This window comes from Lissotriton vulgaris, chromosome 2_1 (genome assembly GCF_964263255.1).
Source record: "Lissotriton vulgaris chromosome 2_1, aLisVul1.2, whole genome shotgun sequence".
In the NCBI taxonomy this organism is placed as follows: Eukaryota; Metazoa; Chordata; class Amphibia; order Caudata; family Salamandridae; genus Lissotriton; species Lissotriton vulgaris.
The window spans coordinates 1790033949-1790053406 of NC_141687.1; positions in this window are offsets into that span (position 1 = coordinate 1790033949).

A 19458-nucleotide genomic window follows, 5' to 3' on the forward strand; every position below is an offset into this window, starting at 1 on the left:
GCATCGTGCATCCAGCCCCCAGCGCCAGGCAGTCCTTCAGAGGGCCCAAACAACAGCTGGTACCTCACTGCAGGTAGACTTCCCAGCAAGGGAATTCAAGGGGAGCTGGTGGTGAAGTCTTTGTATCCCTGAGACTTCAGAACATGAGGCAAGCTCAGTCACAAGCCCTTGGAGATCTTCCTCAAGATGATAAAGTAAACACAACAAAGTCATTTTCTTCTTTCCTTGGCAATAAAGTAACCACTGCAGGCCTACCCCAACAGCAAACAGCACAGGGGCAGTAATCTTCCTTCAGCTTCTCCGATTCTTCTCCTTGGCAAAGGTTCATCTTGATTTCGAGAAGTGATCTAAAGTTCTGAGGTCTGGGCCTCAGTATTTATACTGCAAAATACTTTGTTCTCTGAAGGTAGAGAGTGTCTGTACCTAGTCAAAACCAGTTCTGTTCTCCTAAGGTGCTGCTTCCTGGCAGGAGGTGGAGACAGCATTGTTTGAGAACAGACCTGGCCCAGGTAGCTGAAAGGAAATCTCCTCCCCCTACTTTCTATTCTATGACGGCTCAGGTCACCGAAAAGAAATCTCCTCCCCCTACTCTTTATTCAATGCAGGTCCTATTCAGCCCAGCCCTGACCCATCAGAGTGCTTAAGCCAAGGTTCTCTCCAGCCCCCTGTCACTCACAAACCAGGCATGGAATACACAAACCTAGCAGAGACATGCTGGATGGTTAGGCAAGAAAATACCTACTTTCTAAAAGTGGTATTTTCAAGCACAGAATGTAAAATCACCCTCACTTAAAGATGTATTTTAACATTTTGAGTTTAGTCATACTAAACACGTTTTTCTACCTTATTCCCTGGGTCAGTTAGGATTCTAAGATTCATAATCAAACTGACCATTCTGGCCTATGAAATACTGTGGGGTAAAGAATATGCACCCATGACGACCTAGCAAATACAGACTGTTAGCTTTGAAGTCTCAGCCTCTTAAGGCAACAACAGCTGAGGCTGTAAAGGAACACCGAAACAAAAACACTAGTTCAACATCCTTTAGTATGATTGAGTGGGAACCTTTACATAGTCATTAAGGGCATTTCAATCAAAACCAGTGACGGTTGCCACAGAGTAGCATGGTTGGTACAGAGGCGATTGAAAAATAAATTAAATGTGACTTACCCTTTTGCCGAACAGCTACCTTGCCTCGCGTCCTCCTCTCAAGCAGAAAGCACAGGCTTTCCTAAGCAAATCACAATGTGTTGTGATTGGTCTGAGTGCTGTGGATCGGTGCTCAGACGGGGTCAGGGAGCCTGTGCATGTTCCTCACCAGTCTATGTAATGCAGTCTGGTTTGAAACTTGCAAAGTGCGCAGGACTGTATGGCAAACCATCATGCTCACTTAAGTGCCCACCATTCTACCCCTTGCTAGCTGTGACAACAGCCAAACCTCACCCCTCCTCATAAATATCTTGGAGGGATGGAGTCGTGGGTTGGCGGTGCAGCTCGTAGACCCTCCCGCCTCCACCTGCACTTAAGCCTCGCCCTTGAATCCGGCGCGCCAATTAGACTTAGATGCCACAACTCCTGAGGCGGAAAGCCGGGAGTAGGTTACTTTTTAACTTTGTCCTATTCACTTACCCTCCTTTCCTCCACCCCTCCTCACCTCGCTCCGCTTCCCCGCACAGCCGATTTGGGGCTGCAGCAGGGGATCGGGCACAGCGAGAACAGACGCCATCTTGGAGGGAGGGAGTTGTGGGTTGGCGGTGCAGATCGTAGACCCTCCCGCCTTTAATTTTTGGCCCCATGACCCCCGGGAAGATCTCATGTCCAAAGATTTCACCGAATCTCTTGGCTGCCTAAACCTCACTCCCCAGATCCACCTCCCCACCTCTCAGGTGGCCATATCCTTGACCAGATTTGGTCTGCCAACCTATCCTTTTCGTTCCTTTCCATCTCCCCTTGCATTTGGTCCGACCACTCGCTTATCTCATTCTCCCTCAACTTTGGGACCGTCAATAAACTTCCCCCTCCAAAAAACATCTGGGTTCGCAACTGGAACCATGTAGACATGCCCGCCTTGTGTTCCTCCCTTGCGGCCTCACCCCCCCCCACCTGGTGGATGCCTCCCCGGATTCACAGGTGGCCGCCGTTAACAACTGTCTCTCAACATCCTGCGACTCAGCTGCCCCCTCAAGTTAGTTAAATCCTGCCGCTCCCATGAGGCCAATAGATGGTTCACTGACGACCTTAAAACCCCTAAACTCGCATTAAGACAAGCTGAACATCATTGGAGGCGCCTGTATTGCCCCATCCTCAAGTGTCAATATTCTGCTCTCCTTCGTGAATATAAAAAAGCCATCCTTCTCGCCAAAACAGAATACTTCTCTGCTAAAATCCTCCTTGCGGCCAATAAATCCAAGGAGATCTTCACCATCGTACACAATTTAGAAGGCCTCAGAAAGAGCTTCCCCCAAACCTGTCCCCTCTCAATCCCCCTGTAACTCTCTAAAAAGGTACTTCATAGAGAAGATCGCTGTCATGAAACATAACATACCCTTGCCTTCCCCCTCCTTCCTCCCTCCCTCACTGTAACAACCGGATTTTCGGACCATATAGAATCAGCTCACCAAGACACCACCAACCCAGCCGAAACGTAACCACCTCCCTCCTCAGGACCTACTTACCAAGGCACCTGGGTACCTACCTGAGGATGGGGAATTAGCAATATACAAGCTCATATCATCGAAAACACCACTAAATCTATAGGATTACTAGAAATACTCACTATATACTAAGGAATTCCATAATCCACATACCTTATAGTCTCACGGCAACTTAGTCCCAGACTATGCTACCCTCCTACTCATAATAAAGGGGGCAGTTCTGATTACTTACCATTACACACTGACCACAATCAGTGCTCACACAAGCCACAATCCTGTGGGTATACACATTGATCACAATCAATGCTCTCACTCTCTCACACAAGCCACAATCCTGTGGGTATACACATTGATCACAATCAATGCTCTCACTCTCTCACACAAGCCACAATCCTGTGGGTATACACACTGACCACAATCAGTGTTCTCACTAATGCCACTCTCTTTAGCAGCAATCTCACTACACACTGTGTCCTTCCGGTGCTCTCACAAGCCACAATCCTGTGGGTATACACATTGATCGTAATCAATGCTCTCACTAATGCCACTCTCTCTAGCGGCAATCTCTGTCCTATGAATACCTTCAGCTCTCTCTCTCTCTGTTGGGAAGTTTCTCTATATATCTAATATCTACTGGGGATGTAATTGTTATATTTTATGTGGTAGATAGACAGTTCAATCCTCTCACACAAGAATGGCCAAATCACAATATGCAAAGATTATTCTCTGATTCAAGTGCCCCCTGCTCCCTTGCTCAGTTACCATTTACCCGGACGGGAGACGCATCCGTCCACATAACAGCATCTGACTAGAAGAAAGGTAAACTTTATTATTAGAAAACAACAGTTACACAATGGTTCACTAAGAACGGGGGTCCCTTTATTAAAAATAGCAAATTATAACATCACAATAACTAGCAATCTAGACATAGCCTGAAAAGTAAAGGGAAATAGACACATCCAAGGAATACGCAGATCTGCGGGGTCTCTTTATTAAAATGAGAACAAGAAAGCTTTATTACTAACACATCCACATATAGCTAACAGGAACTGCAGATAGCTAAAAAGGGAAATGGATTATAACAGACTGCACACCGCTGGAAGAAAAGAGATTAATCAGTGTAACAATACAGTAGGCAATCTAGCTTAGGAAATAAAGGAAAATAAATGATTAAGTGTAAAGCAAACTAGTTTAGAATACCTCACCCTATAAGAAAGGAATGTTTCTCTCTCTCTCTGGTGGAATCAGGGCTCTCTCTCCCTCTGTCACCACGGCTTCACTCCACTGGCTCAACTGCTCCAACTGGCAGCTCCAACTCTTCCATCTGACTGGCAACTGCTTTAATACATTCTGACAAACTGGCAGCTCCAGCTGACAGTTCCACTCCATTCCAAGATTCATCTGACTGCTCTCTCTCCAGCTCCAAAAATCATCTGACTGCTCTCTCCAGCTCCAGCAACCATCTGACCTCTACCATTCCAAAAACCGAGTGAACACTCTGCCTTTCTGCACTTCGCTAATATGGAATGCTCTCCCCTAGTGGAAAGTTCCAGCCAGTAGCCTCCTCCCACCAAATCCATGTACCAGCCTCCCTGCTCCAGACGCTCTCACAGTGATCAGCTGCTTGTTTCGTCTAGAGACTTGAGCCCCAGGGACACTTCTTGATAAGATTGCCACTGAAATATGGTATCTAATGAACTCCGATTCCCTTGATCTAGGTTTCCTCACTGAGACCTGGCTTAAACCCTCCTCTATACCGGCTATTACTTTAGCTCTTCCTGAAAATTATTGTATTTTAAAATTAGACATGGATAGTAAAGTGGGCGGAGGCATTGCCATTGTTTATAAAGCATCATTAAAAGTTTCCATTATTGACACTGTCTCGGACGATAATATAGAGATTTGAATTTTCAAGATTGAATTTACGTCCCAGGATTGCTGGAAGGACGCTCTGGTATACTGTCCTCCTGGTACTCTCAAGAATTTTACTCTAAAATTGATGGACAGAATTGCTTCTCGTATTATTTCTTCCAAACAATTTCTTGTATTGGGACATTTTAATATTCATAGTGGCCGCCTGATAGGAGCTCCGGTCCGGAGCTCCTAGTGCTGGGGATCCCTTTCATGGAATTATCCCTGATAGCACGCACCACCATCGGCGAGAAAAACGAGCAACCGGACCGTAACAAGTAACTGGATTGATCTAAAGTAACTGGTTTAAGAGTAACTGGAATATCGCCGTAAAACACGGACCTGCAGCAGTGACGACGGGGACCCCTGCAGCCTCGACGAAACGCAGGACGGCTGGAATTGAGCCGAGTTGAGTATCTGACTCGCCTGAAGTGCACCGCTTGTACCCGACCCGACTGAAGATCAGCTTCGCCTGTACCCGACCCGCCTGAAGATATCCACGCTTGCACCGGTACTGAGACCGGAACGATGATGAGGACGCCTAGGAGGCTCCGGACAGACGACTGCATCCCAGTGCCCCCTTGAGTGTGGAGGTGCCCTGCTTGCCTGCAATCACCACCGGCAAGTGATCAGTGTCACTGAAGCTGCCGGGGAGAGTTACAAGCGGACGGGAGTGGGTGTTTACAGACCCGGAGCGGGTGGATCAACGAGATCGGTGCACTCGGCACCCAGAACGGCTGTGTTTGTGTGCGTTGGGCAGCGTTTTCCGACGGGTTGCTGTGGAGACTGTGGAGCAACGAGAAGGGAGCAATGGGCAATTAAACAGCTCCGGGGTGCCCTGTCTGCGGCAGCGTTCCGACGAGAGGCTTCCCCCCCTCTCCCCTCCCAATGGATCAACGAGCGCGGGTTAACGGGCATCTAAGCGGCTCCGGTGTGCCCTGTCTGCAGCAGCGCTCCGGCGGGAGGCTTTCCCCCCACCCCCCTCCCAGTGGATCAACAAGATCTGGGTAATTGGGCAGCTGGAGCGGCCCCGGTTCGCCCTGTTCTGTGTGTTCTGGGCAGAGTTCAGGCGGGAGGCTTCCCCCCCTCTCTCCCCGCCCAGTGGACCGGCGAGAACGGAGCAACTGGCATTGGGAGAAGCCCCGTTGTACCCTGTCTGTCTGTGTGTACTGGGCAAACACTACGCAACTTTGGAGGTGCCTGATCTGGGCAGCAGCGTCAGTAAAGACTCGGAAGGTAACTGCACAACAGCTACCACGCTAAATAATCATGCCGATTTCTCACTCTGCATACTGCACGCAAAACTACTTGAGCAGCGTCAGGGACGACTCGGAAGGTAACTGCACGCAAATCTTTCTCCTTAAATTACTCATGTCGGTTTCTCTCTTGCTGTCCGGAAAAATGCTACTTTAAACAAACATGCCGGCTTTTACCCTATGCCCGGAATTTCAAACTGATATCTGTGTGCTTTTTATTTTCCGCGGGCTTTGCGATGGTTACACTCTCCATTGTCTAATATGGCTGGGGCCATAAACTGGAGCAATAAATCGCCTCCCTGCCCACAAGATGACCATGAGGCTACATACCAACGAGGGCAGGGATCAGTAAGTAAGAGATAAGCCTCTCTCTGTCTCCTCACCATCTAGCAGCATAGAAGCTGAACTCTATCCTCCCCTTTAAGCAACACGGAAGATGGACTAACTCGACCTACCCAGAGTAGAAATGGAAACTGAACTCAACAATCACTACAATTTGGCTGCCATATTAGACTGGTCTCTCTCTTTGTCGGCCATCATGAGCTAGTCTTTTTCACGATTTGACCACACTCTAAAAACTGGCCTCTTTAGACTATTTTTCAACTAGCGAATGTCTGCCTTTTATTGCAGTATTATACCTCTACTTGATTTTAATGCACCGATCATTAGCTCATCTATTTCTGGCTGCTCTTTAGTCACATTTTGACTCATTTAGCTCATTGTTTGCGCCTGTACTTGGTTCCAGCTTATCATTAGCATTATACCTCTACTTGTATACTGTACAATTGTTATAAGTTGCACCCATTTCACCTTCTATTGATGTATTGCACCGATCACTACCTCATATTTTATATATTTACATACTTATCTTTTCCTCTTCATTTCACTTTCTATTGTTGTATTGCACCGATTACTACCTCATATTTTATCTTATATAATTACATATATACCTTTTTTCTTTATTGTAGGCTGCACCCATTTCACTTTTATCCCTGGAATGCACCATTTGCTACTTCCTATATTTTGATGATGTTGACCGCTCATTAGTGTCACCTCCATGTAACTTACTGTGTGCTTCTATTTGTGTATCGCACCGATTACCACCTCATATTTCCATATAGCTATATATATATATCTTTTATTTGACCCCGTTTGCTTATCTGTATTAATTGTATTATTGATGTACATGACTGTACTGTTTACTCTTTTGAACTACCTGTTTGACTATGTTCCCTCATTTACCCCTTCTGTGTAAAGCGCTCTGATATCTGCAAAGATCTTGTCCGCGCTATATAAAACTTTAAAAACAAATAAATAAATAAATAAATAGTGAAAATAGTATGAATATTGATTCCATTCATTTCCTTGCAGACATGATCTCCCTAGGATTGGAAAGATCAATGCAGGGCCTAAACATTCCGCTGGGCATACCTTATTGTTACTAATTCACCTCCTTGCCCAGTGGTTTTGTCTGATAATTTTTTGATTAATTTTCAGATTACTGTCATACAACCTACTTGCACCCCTACTTATCCCGTCTGCAACCTTAGGAGACAATGGCACAAGATTATTTTGTGAAAGAGTTTATACACCCGTATTTGAAGAACATGGAGATATTAACATAAGGTTAAATGAATTCCATTGGACCTTAAAATCATCAGTCACAGATACTCTTGTGCTGTTGAAAAAACAGCATTTTAATTCCCAGCAAAAGCATGCGGCTTCGTACACTTCGCAACTCAGTAGGCAAAAGTCTAACTGTAAAAAATTGGAAAAGACATGGCGGAAATCAAAAATTTTGAAAGAGAAAGAAATTTATAAAAGTGCCTTCGCACTTTGTTACCACAATAAAAAAAAAGCACGGAAAGCCCATATTACCTCTAGATTAATTAAAACAGGTAACTCTACTAAGGAACTCTACAAAGTTCTGAAATCGTTTACCGACCCAATTTCCTGTATTAATCAGATCCCTCCCTCTCAAGTATTATGTGACAATATTGCAAGCTATTTTGAAGAAAAAAATTAATAAAATATAAGAAAAATTCCAGAGACTCTGACACACAGGATATTACTGCCTTACTGTCTTCATCTGTCAGGGTAAAAGATGCCTGCTTAGAGAGTTTCTCTGCTCTGCAGGTATGTAAAGCGGAAGAGATGCTGAGAACAGTCAAACCTGGTTCACCCATCGATATTATGCAAGCTAGTTTGTTTGCTTTATTAGCCACACAACTAGCCCCCTCCATTTGCACTATACCAAATTTATCTTTGAGTGAAGGGAAACTACCAAATGAATGGAAGGCGGCACAAGTGCTTCTGATCTGTAAAAAGGCTAATATACCTGCAGCGGAGTTGGTGAATTATCGCCCTATCTTACTTCTTCCACTTATGTCTAAACTTCTGGAAGGATATGTTAATACAAAGTTTATGGAGTACATAGACTCCCAAGGCTGCCTTGATTCCTCACAGTCTGGTTTCAGATCAAAGTATTCCACTGAATCTACTCTTAAAGGTGTCATGGACTACATTAAACTTTTCCTTGACCACAATAAGGCGGTTTTGATAGTGCTGCTGGACTAGTCCGCAGTTTTTGATACAGTGTCTCACCAAAAGTTTCTCCAAAGATTGAAAGAGACTGGAATTCAGGGACTTTCTTTAAAATGGTTTTCAAGTTTTGTAGACTTTTAACTGTTAACTTGGGTTCTTTCTGCTCTCGCATCATGCCTCTCACAAAGGGGATACCACAGGGCTCTTGTCTTAGCCCTAACCTCTTCAATGTGTATGTGGCTCCTCTTGCAAAAATCATTAGAGATCATGGGTACACTCCCTTTTCTTATCCAGATGATGCTCTTTATAGTTAAAAATGGGATTTCTGGGTGGCTGAGGCTTGTGCCAAAGCCAGGCAGAAACCACCATTCTAAGTCAGGGCAAGGAAGTCACCCGCCAAGACAACCCCTGCTCACCCTCTTGGTAGCTTGGCACGAGCATTCAGGCTTATCTCAGAGGCGATGTGTAAAGCATTGCGCACGCACCCACCAGTAACAACATCCAAGTCCCCCCACAATAGGAACTCCACACAAGGTATATGTGAAAATAGCCTTTGTATTGCAAAACACATTAGATAGAAACACACACTTTACAATGTGCCAACAGGCACGGGCAGAATTTAAAGGGGATTATGTACAGGACAGGGCCACAGGGACCACTGTCAGGAATAAGCACTTTTAGAACTAGAAATACTGTTAGAAATAGCACGTCGTACATCATAGAATAACATTCACTGTAGCACAAAAAAGCAACTGTAGCACACAACCAGTAATCACTGGTACCAGGTAAGTACCACCTATACAACCTTAACCACCTTAGGAAAATATTACGCAGGGAACCTGGGCTTCACTAGCACACCTGTACTTGAAAGAAAAACCACCTAAGTATCAAAAAACATTTAAGGGTATAGGCAAGAACCCATTACACATGATGCATCACAGAATTCAGAGGTGTAGGGAAGGAAAACACATGATGCATAAACATACATTAAGCGGTGTAAGAACAAGGCACATGACGCATCAAAACACATTCAGAGGTGCAGCACAGGAGCACACATGATGCATAACCAACACATTCAGAGGTTCAGGGAAGGAAAACACATGATGCCTAAAAACATTCAGAGGTGCAGGAACAATTGCGCAGAAATCACATTAGTCACCATCTGTGACTGTCCCTAGGCCAATTGGCCTCGCAGGGGCTAGGACGCCCTGTGTCCCAAAGTCAGGGGGGCCTAAACGTAGCAGCTGCCCACTAAGTGCTGGGCAGCTGTAGAGACACTGATGGGGCCAACGTGGGAGCGTCGCAGGCGCTGGCCAACTGACTGTCCCGTTGGAACCTCGCTGGGCTCTACACAAAGCAATGCCCCTGAGCCTCTCCCTGGCTCTAAAACTAAGAAATGCCCACTAGAGCCTCAGTGGCTCTGAACAACAATGTGGGGCAAGGTGGGAGCGGCCCGCTGCCTTCTGGGGGCGCTCTACCAGCTAGGAAAGGTGCCCCCTGAGCCTCGTGGGCTCTCAAAACAAATAGGGCCTTCGTTGGAGCCTCGGGGCCCTGGCACAACGATGCGGCGAAATCTGAAGAGTCCAGGACATCAGCAGTCCAGAGGCTGGGCAGGGCCCAGAGAGGCAAGCCTTCCCCTGGGCCCCCAGCAGCAGCATGCCCCTGGTAGAGATCAAGTTGGAAACAAGAACATTTTGTAAGGAGATACAGCCCCTTTTTATACAGTGAATTCCTTTGTCTCAGGGGGCAGGGTGGGGGAAAAACCAGTCGCAACTGATTTTGGAGCACTGTGATGTGCTCAACTACCCTTTCCTTTCACTGGCCAGGCTAGGGGCATTAGACGCACCACAGGGGGCAGAGCCAGCATTGTCTGGGGAAATCCCAGCCCTATTCAGGTCCCAGGTGCACCATTCCCTCACATCACACATGCTAATCTCAACACTCACCACCGGGGCAGACCCATAATAACCCATGGAGCCTGGCACACCAGCCAGCTCCAGCCAATAACAAGCCAGCACATTCACTGCACAGACAGGCACACTTCTAGAAGTGGCACTTCCATATTAGACACAAACATGCTGCACACACCATTGCGCAGCATTCAATCACACGAGTCCGAACATACCAGACTCGAGCCTGCACACCCCACTCATCAGGAACTACCAAGGACACGTACATTCCCCATGCATTCGTATGGGAGGGCAGGCCTATCTCACCACACGCACTCAGAGTGCGCACGCACTTTCTACTGGGACACAGTGAAAGTGCGCAGAAACCAAGAATCACCATCCCTAGGTCACATGTAAAAAGCAAAAAGTTCAGGGGTGAACCTGCCAGAAGGTCCAAGTCCAACATTTATCATTTGATAATAGTTCAGCCTTGACCATATCTCTCTTTGCTGATGGTATGCAAGCAATTTCCGGCTGGATAACGCCGGCAAATGAATCCTTGCTGAATAGGCTGCAGGAGCTTCTGAACACAGCAGACCGTTTGGCTCCTAATATACCCCCTAGAGCAGCCTCCCTTCCTTTGCTGAGACATCTTCATTAGCTACCCATCCACCAAATAATTAAGTTCAAAAACTGCTGTTTTGTCCATGAAGCACTTAATGACAAAGGCCCAAGCTACCATGCAAAAAAAAAACTATTTGCTATCAACCTGGCAGATCTCTTTGTTCAGAAGAGAAAGCTGTTCTTGTTAGCCTCCATTACAGGAAACACCGTGCTGGGGTCAAACTTTCTCTTACCTTGCCCCACTGCACTGGAACTCACTACCTGTACATCTACATAAGTGCTCGAATCTTCTTTATTTCAGGAAAGTCCTGAAAACAGAACTCTTCAGTAACTGATCCTACTGGCCATGCATTCCTGCATCTCTAGCACAGAGATAGTCCTTTGAGGCGATTCCAGTGCTTTACAAATTCTGTCATTCATTGATTCATAGGGCTCCTCCACCAAATACCCTTATTTGGCCATACCTACACTACTGTGGTATTCTGCTGCTCAGCCATTATGACTGCCTGATGGAATATTAGTGTCTGGAATGTGTGTGTGAATCAGTTGGATGAAGGGCTCAGCAGCAGGGAAGCTGCTCCTGGTGGGGCTCCTACTTGGACTACCTGGCTTGGAGAGTCTTTTCTTCAATACTACATTTTGGTACCAGGAGTGTTGAATTTCTTCAGCCTGAAGAAACCATCATACAACGCTGAAGGTAAAGTACTCTCTCCAAATTTAAAAGCTATGCATTTGAAAGTTTACTGGCACCTCAAGCCCCACCAGTGACCACTCCGACGGTCGCCCTACAAGTAAGTGCCAGTTTTCTACATTACTTTCTTCCCTTCTCATCACCATGGAGTAGCGTCCATTTCCTGCAATTTTTGGACAATTCCTACCCATAATGCAGTTACCCTGAAGTCGTTGCCTTTTAAAGATGAACTGTCTGCTGCCTTTCTGTCTTTACTGCTACCCTGGAGCACTGTCCTGCTGCCTGATGAACTTTCAGCCTGCTACCTTCTTTACTGCTGCCTCCCCACTACATGCCAGTTCCTGCCTTTGGAGTAGTGCTTGCTTCGTTGGTGCTGACCTGTTGTGCCCCTATCTTCTGGCTACACCCTTTGCCACTTTAAACCTTGCTGCCTGCTCCCAAAGTGGCTCGCTACGGAGACTACCCGCTCCCTGCATGTGTGCCTCAAGTTCAAACTGGGACTGAACTTTCATTTCATTTTATTTCTGTGTTTGCTTAGGGTTCATCCAAACTATCTGCAAGGAGTTTATAATTGTGGGAAACACAGTTCTAATAGTTTCAATTCATCGTAGACTCTTCAGCACGCAACTCCACTGTTTTTTTGTGTATGTTGTTTTGGTGCATTCTTTACTGTGCCCTGGGATTATTTCCGTTTCTCTGGACGATTTCCACTATCTCTGGTGTGTTTGGTGCATTATTGTTAACAATTTTATGATCACGTTATAATTGCGCTGTAAAAAAAAGTCACTTTCTTACACCCTCCGTTCACACCAGCCCGAGCCTTACCTTTTGAAAGTGGCCTCACGCGCATTTTCTCCTCCTCTCCTCGAGACTCTGTGATGCTTCCTTCGTGTCAACACTGCTGCCTGGCAATATTTACTGCACAATGATGCCGGGAGCCATCCGACACAGCATTACTGTACGTGCCGAAATCTTTTAGTTCAAATAAACATATGGGCAGTTATCTGGCTACTGGTTTGTGAACCTGATCTTTAATTTAACAGGTACAGCAAACAATCCAGCACTGCATTATGCTCGGATCAAGTTATTTATTTAACTTTTTCTTTTTAGAGTTTTCAACGTTATTTTGATCCTTAGAAAGTCTCAAGACAAGGATAAAATCTTTCCTTAATACATTCAAAAAACATTTAACAAACAAATCGACAATAGACTATAAACTCAAAAATGTAAATCTTTACATATACAATAAAATCTTGCACCAATTTCTTTCCACACAACAGTGTCAAAGTCAAACAACGAATTATTATCTATTTTTTATAGGAAACACTTTTGGAAATGCCAATCTTTTGGTTGGCAGTAGCCGAGTTTTTCCCAATGTACTGCGCACTTGAAGCGCAAGTGCGCGCAGGCACCACCGGAGTTTTCTTTCCTTGCCAACCATGAGTGAGGCGGAAGAAGCCTCCCTCACAGTTCTTTTCTCTCTGCATGTTCTTATATTTCTAGGACAACAGATTAATGCTGTGTATACCCATACTGCAGGTACTGTTTTTTTTGTTTTGGAAGATCTTCTGCCCCTCCTGCAATGATTGGTGACTAGTGCAGTGCTTACTCATATTGCACATGCTTTTCTTTTTGTAAACCCCTTGCCTCTTTTTCAATGTGCTAGGGCTCAAACCTTCTTTGCCAGACTACCTTGGAAATTTTAGGCATCAAGGAGATCTGCTGTTTCCTTATGGACTGTGCTGTTTCCTTGTGCACTGTCAAGCATCGCCTGTGTGCATTTGTTATTAATGGAACTTTGTATAATGGAACCATGTTTTTTTTCTACTGTTTTCCATTTGCTGTAGTCAAGTTTTGGATTTTCATTTCTCCATAGTGATTTGGTCATTCTCATTGTTGTAATTTAAGGCTGTGCTGGATGTATGCTATGTTTCCTATGTTTCTGGGATTCTTTTAGTCATTTAAAATGTTTGAAAATAATATGCTAGCATTCTGATAATAGGTTATTGGTCCAGTTGTTTATTGTGTTTCTCCACACATTTTACACGGTGTGGTCTTTCTCCGCACATTTTACATGTTTTGTGGTCTTTCTCCTCACATTTTACATGGTGTGGTCTTTCTTCACACATTTTACACGGTGTCTTCTTTCTCTACACATTTTACACAGTTGTCTTTCTCCACACATTTTACACGGTCTGGTCTTTCTCCACACATTTTATGCTGTGTGGTCCCTCTCCATACATGTTGGGCTATGTGTTTTACCTTCTACCCATTTTCTTTGGGGTAATTCTGCATTTGTTCTATTTTATACCTTCTACCCATCTTATCTTGGGGAAAGTTCTCTGGTGTTTTTCCATTTCAGCTACTTTACTTTTTCTGCGTATTCTTCACATCACTACTTACTTTTTCACTTTTAAATTCTCTTTCTAACATGCTGTCCTTTCCATTTTGCCTGGCCAGCATACATGATCTTAGTACTTGGTTTCCTCTTTAGTCTGTTGTACGGGTTAGTATTTATTTTTGTGTTTATGTGGAAAGGAAGATGGTGTATTAGTCGCTTGTACTTGTCTTTTCTCTCACTTCCTATCTACTTTACTTCCTCTGCTTGCTCTTTCCATATTTCATTTTCACATTTTCTTTTAGTGTACCATTCACTATATTTCATTCTTTTATTTTCTTGCCTCTTTTTGATGCCTTTTAAAATGCCCTTCCTTTGCTTTGTAAAGGGGGGAGATATGTGTTATCCTGCTGCTCAGCCAGAATGACTACCTGATGGAATGTTATTGCTTGGAATGTGTTCGTGCGTGAATCAGTTGGATGACGGGCCGAGCAGCAGGAAAGCTGCTTCTGGTGGGGCTCCTACTTAGACTCTGACTTTACCTATCTGTATTTAATTTACCACCTCAATAAATCTATGTGGTAATCTACCTGGCTTGGAGCGTCCTGTCTTCAATACTACAATTACATATTGAGAAATGCCTTGACACTTTAAGCTGGAAATACTTGTTTCTGGCGTTAAGTAAATTTTGAATTGGGGAGATCATGTTAAGGTGGATAAGAAAAGTCATGGGTAAAACTGGGTAAACAATTTAAGAGAAGTAGGTAATTGAAAAAAGGGACTAGGGAGAAGTGTCTATTATTCTCTATTTAATGTGCCATAGTGATGCAACCTTTCACCTCAAAGCAACGATCCAGCAGGACTGATTGGGACTTACCTTTGGAGGACATGACCCACTGGATTTTCCACTTATTCAAAAGATACTAGGGACACTTTGAAGCCTATATTTCAGAGCTTACACAAAATGAAAGCAGCAGCTAGGTTAAAAATCAATTGGCATAAATGCTGCTTTCCCCAATGCGAAAATAGGACACCCCAATATATTTACCACCAATTATCCACCGGTGGCCTACAAACCCAGTATATTCCGGTATTTAGGTTTTAAACCATATTGTTCTAGATATGTACAGTTTATATTTTTAAGGATTATAAACAATGTACAGAACGTGGATTCTGATGGATACATCTGCCTGTGGATTCCTCACCTTTTGAATTACCCCTACGCCAGCATTACACAGAAACTTTATTATAGCTCTCCCGTCGACAAAGATGTCACAATAGCATAGCTCCACTCGCAAATCGTATTATGTCACTGGAGCCATTAGAAGACTTCGTCGGTGTGCTGACCTCAGTTCACTTTTTTCCGCGCCGTTGACACATAACTGTTTATCTGGAACTCTCCATTTTTCTTAAGGATATTACTTTGTTACAGTTTCTGTCTTCAGTGCAGCAGGACATTGGCTACACAAACGAAGTCAGGGTTCAAGCCTTGTACGGAGTGTGGGGGTCACATGTCCATCATGGACCCCCACGAAGATTGCCCATGGTACCTGTCATCGGATCACTACGTCGTGAAATGTTCATCTTGTCAGAGGCTGAATCCGAAGGCACTCAAGGAGCAAGAGGTGAAGCTAATCCTGGGTGAGAAAGGAAAAGAGGTGCCGCAAGAGGTCGAACTCTATGACCCCTGACACCTCGAGGTCGTCAAAGAAGCACAAAAGGAAGCAATGGCATGGGTCCCGACGTCACTCTTCGAAGGGCAAGTCTTCAAGATCGGCTTCTCTGGTCCACCGGTGTCATGGGAAACAGGACGTCTCGCCTTTTCCCTCTCCTTCTGCGCAGGAATCTCCGGTCCCTTCTCCGGCAGCTAGGAAGTTGTCTCCAGCTCCTCCAGCTTCGTCTGCCCCCATGCCAGCGTCACCTGCGCCGCAGCCGCAACCTGCCTCCCGGCCTTGGTCAGATTCAGAACAGGCAGCTCCGGATCCTTACTCTCCCTGTAGAGGTGCAGATCGATTGCATTTTCTCAAAACAATTTTTGGCATGTTTGCCATAGCAGTTCACCCATCGGGCACGCCTGCTGGCCCCGTGGGTCCGCTTGCATACAATTTGGGCATCCCCCAACTATATGCCCAGGTACCATTCGTGCCCTTCATACCAATGATGCCATCATGGCATCTCCGGGAGCTGAGATTCTCGACGCCAATACCGCAGTCTCCAGCCCCGTCTGGTTTTGGGCCAACGCCTTCCTAGGTTCGAGCGGTGCCGATAACCACTACTGAGGGTCCTGCGCCGATCCAAAAGATGCACTCCAGGAGGGAGTCTCCGAAACTGCTCGAAGAAGAGGAGCACCAGGGACAGCAGGAACCAGCGGAAGAGGAGGAAATCCTTGAGTCCATGAATGACTTCGAAGGTCTTCTGTAGGTCAGTGGGAGCTTTATTCTCCAAAAGCAATGCCTTCTCAGGCTATGCCGCCATATCATGCAGTCATCAGGAAAGCTGCTGACCTGTTAGGTCTGCAATTGCCCACAGATGTGTTTAGATAAAATATTCTAAATGAAGTTTTGCACTCTCTGCCTTAAGTTATTGAGCCTTTACTACCATTTAATGAGGCATTAAGGGAACAGATTTTTAAAGTGTGGCAGAAGCCCTTGTCTGCCCGGGCAGTTTCAAGAGCAGTGGCAAGATGCTATGAGCCTGCTCTTGGGGATCCGGCTTTTCTAACCTCCCACCCTTCTCCAGGGAGCTTGGTGGTTCAAGCGTAATGTTGATCTAAACATTCGGAGTCCCTATTCCCACCCCGGGGGATAGGGACTCCGAAAAGGTGGAGCAGTCAGCCAAAAAGGTGTTCTCCTCGGCAAGTATGGCATCAAAATCTACTAACTCCACATGCTTGTTGGGAATATGTATCCACCACTCTCTGATATACTCAGCCAAAGAGGTGGCTCCTTAACTGCCTGATGATGTACAAGGGAATTTTTGGGAGGTATGGACTGACACGCAGGCTGCAGCTCATCAAGTGATTCAGTCAGGTCTGGATACAGTGGAATCAGTCGCCAGGGTGATGGGCTCCTCAGTGGCTACCAGGAGGCACACCTGGTTGAGAGGTTCGGGGTGTTCTCTGGATGTGTAGGCCGCTCTGCTTGATCTTCCTTTTGATGGATCCAGGCTCTTAGGGACAAAGGCGGAATCTGCTCTGCAGTGCTTCAAGGACAGTAGGACTACTGTGAGATCCCTGGGCCTGCAGCCCCAGCCTAGGGACTATAATTATAGGAGGTTTTGTGGGTTTGGAAAGGCGGCCTCTTTTTGAGGCCATCAGCAACAACAGCAGCAGCAGAACCGCCTGTACAAATCATACAGAGGGAAGGGAAGAGGTCGCTTGTGCGGTGTCGCTCAACAACAGTCCTCCTCCTCCTCTCCTGTTACCCCCACCGTTTCCACAGGGAAGCAGCTCTAGATCTCCCATCTTGAAGCATGTTGGTCATGTAGGAGTGTTGTGTTTTATCTAGGACCCTAATTAAAATATCTCACATTTAATAATAAGCCACTGCAAACCAAATGCGGCGAGGCTACTTCCTTAGACTCCTAGAAAGCACAACGAGTTCTTACAACATACCAAACCTGCAGCAACCTGGTAATTCCCTGTGCCTTTGTTTTGATTTGTCATTAGAACTCCTACATGCACTGAAAGAACGGTCAGTTCTTAGGGACATCTTTAATTGACGTCTTATGTCCCAACCCTACGTCAAACACGGCACCTTCCAGGTATAAATATACCAGTGTTTACCTTAAGCAACACACGGTGCTGTGGAGCAGAGCGGCTATCTACTTATCTGAAGCCCAGCTGATGCGTGTGCCGAAGGAAGCCGTCCCTCCCATCTGACGCTCTGAGAAAGACGCTGTCTTTTTCTCCTGCCGAGAAAATCCAGCTCCGGTGTTTCCAGTCTCCCTCGCGGGATACTGGGAGATCGAGTCCTGAGAGCGAGATACAAGACCTCCTCCATTCTAGAAACCAAGGTACGGAGCTGATTAGATCCTTAGAGAATTCTTGGGTCCGATACTTGGCAACAAACTAAACTTAACTTAAACTGCAGCCCATCTACTCCTTCCCATGTACTAGGCGTAGGTTAGGTACACCGGGGTAGGCGTATTTAGAAGCACCAGTTGAGTACGTTTAGTCCAGCTTTTATCTATGTATGTAACTGTATATATTTTATACCTTTTAAGTATCATATGGCTCAGAAACCATATCAATGCTTTTACAGTATTATTTTATAATACTCCTTTTACTGTACGCACTTTACTTTATAACAAGTATTGCAATCATAGCAATTCATTTCTCTTGCATGAGAAAGAAGACTGTTCAATAAATAACACCTTTTATTGAAACACCTGTCTCTCTATTTCTCTGCACTCCGGTGAAACTAAGTATGCACAACTGACTGAGTGAAATAGCTGTCTATTGTTTTCACACGACTCTGGAGATATACTCCTTATTCTGGGGAAGCAAAGGTGTCATGTTTATGCGGTTGTCAGAAGCTGAATCCCTTCTTGTCTAATCAGGGAAGTTCACTCCTCCCTGTTCATTCGAGAAAGTTTCTAGTGACCTCTGAGCTAGCTGGCAAACCTAAATTAAGTCTAACATATTCAATAGAGACCTAGTCGACCTTAGTCCTACGTCTAAGCTATCGTTTATGTTATTCCAATGCGCAGAGCCTATTGGGAAAATAGGAACTACACTACATGGCGCCCAACTTTTGGTAAGGCGATAATCTAACGCAAGATACTAGAGTAACTCAGTCGTGCTTTTTCACACAGACACCTTTTTCCCGTAAAAGCTCCAATAGACGTCTGGAGTGGGTGAAAGGTTAATATCCCCCGAAACTTAGTAGGATGAGAATCCTATGTATTAGTTTACGGTATAGTCAACGTTGAAGGATACAGTGTTCCAAAGTATTGTGCACCTAGTCTTTGTTTCCTCGAAACTTGATCTACAACAAAAGACTTTCTGTCAGTAAAAATGTCAGACAGTGAAGACGAAAGGGAAAGAGTTAGACTAGCAGCTGAACTCTTAGCGGAGGACACAGTCATCCAAAATGCAGACCCTGATGCAATACTCATCCCGGTCAATATAAGAAAAACCATAACTATAAAACTTATAGAAAATGGAGTAACATCGAGAGGTGGTACTGTTGTATTTGTGGTAGAGGCACATGAGTTTCGGCAGACAGAGGTATTCTATTCCTGGATAACTTTTCCAGCAGCAAATGCTGTAACACATGAGTTCCACTTCTATAAAGTTGCGGAATCTCCAGAGAAATACTCTCCTTTTGAGGAAGTTGAAATTCCACTAACATCTCAAGAGCACATGCTCTTGTTTAATGGCGCCCTAAAACATCAAAATCACATCACCAGGCTCGGTCCACTAGGTAGACCAGGAGCCACGTGGCCGGTTCTAGCCAGCTACACACCACACCCAGACATTGAAACAATGTCAGACAGAGAACTTTTGGTTCAGCTAAAACAATTAATTAAAATTCTTAGACAATTGGTC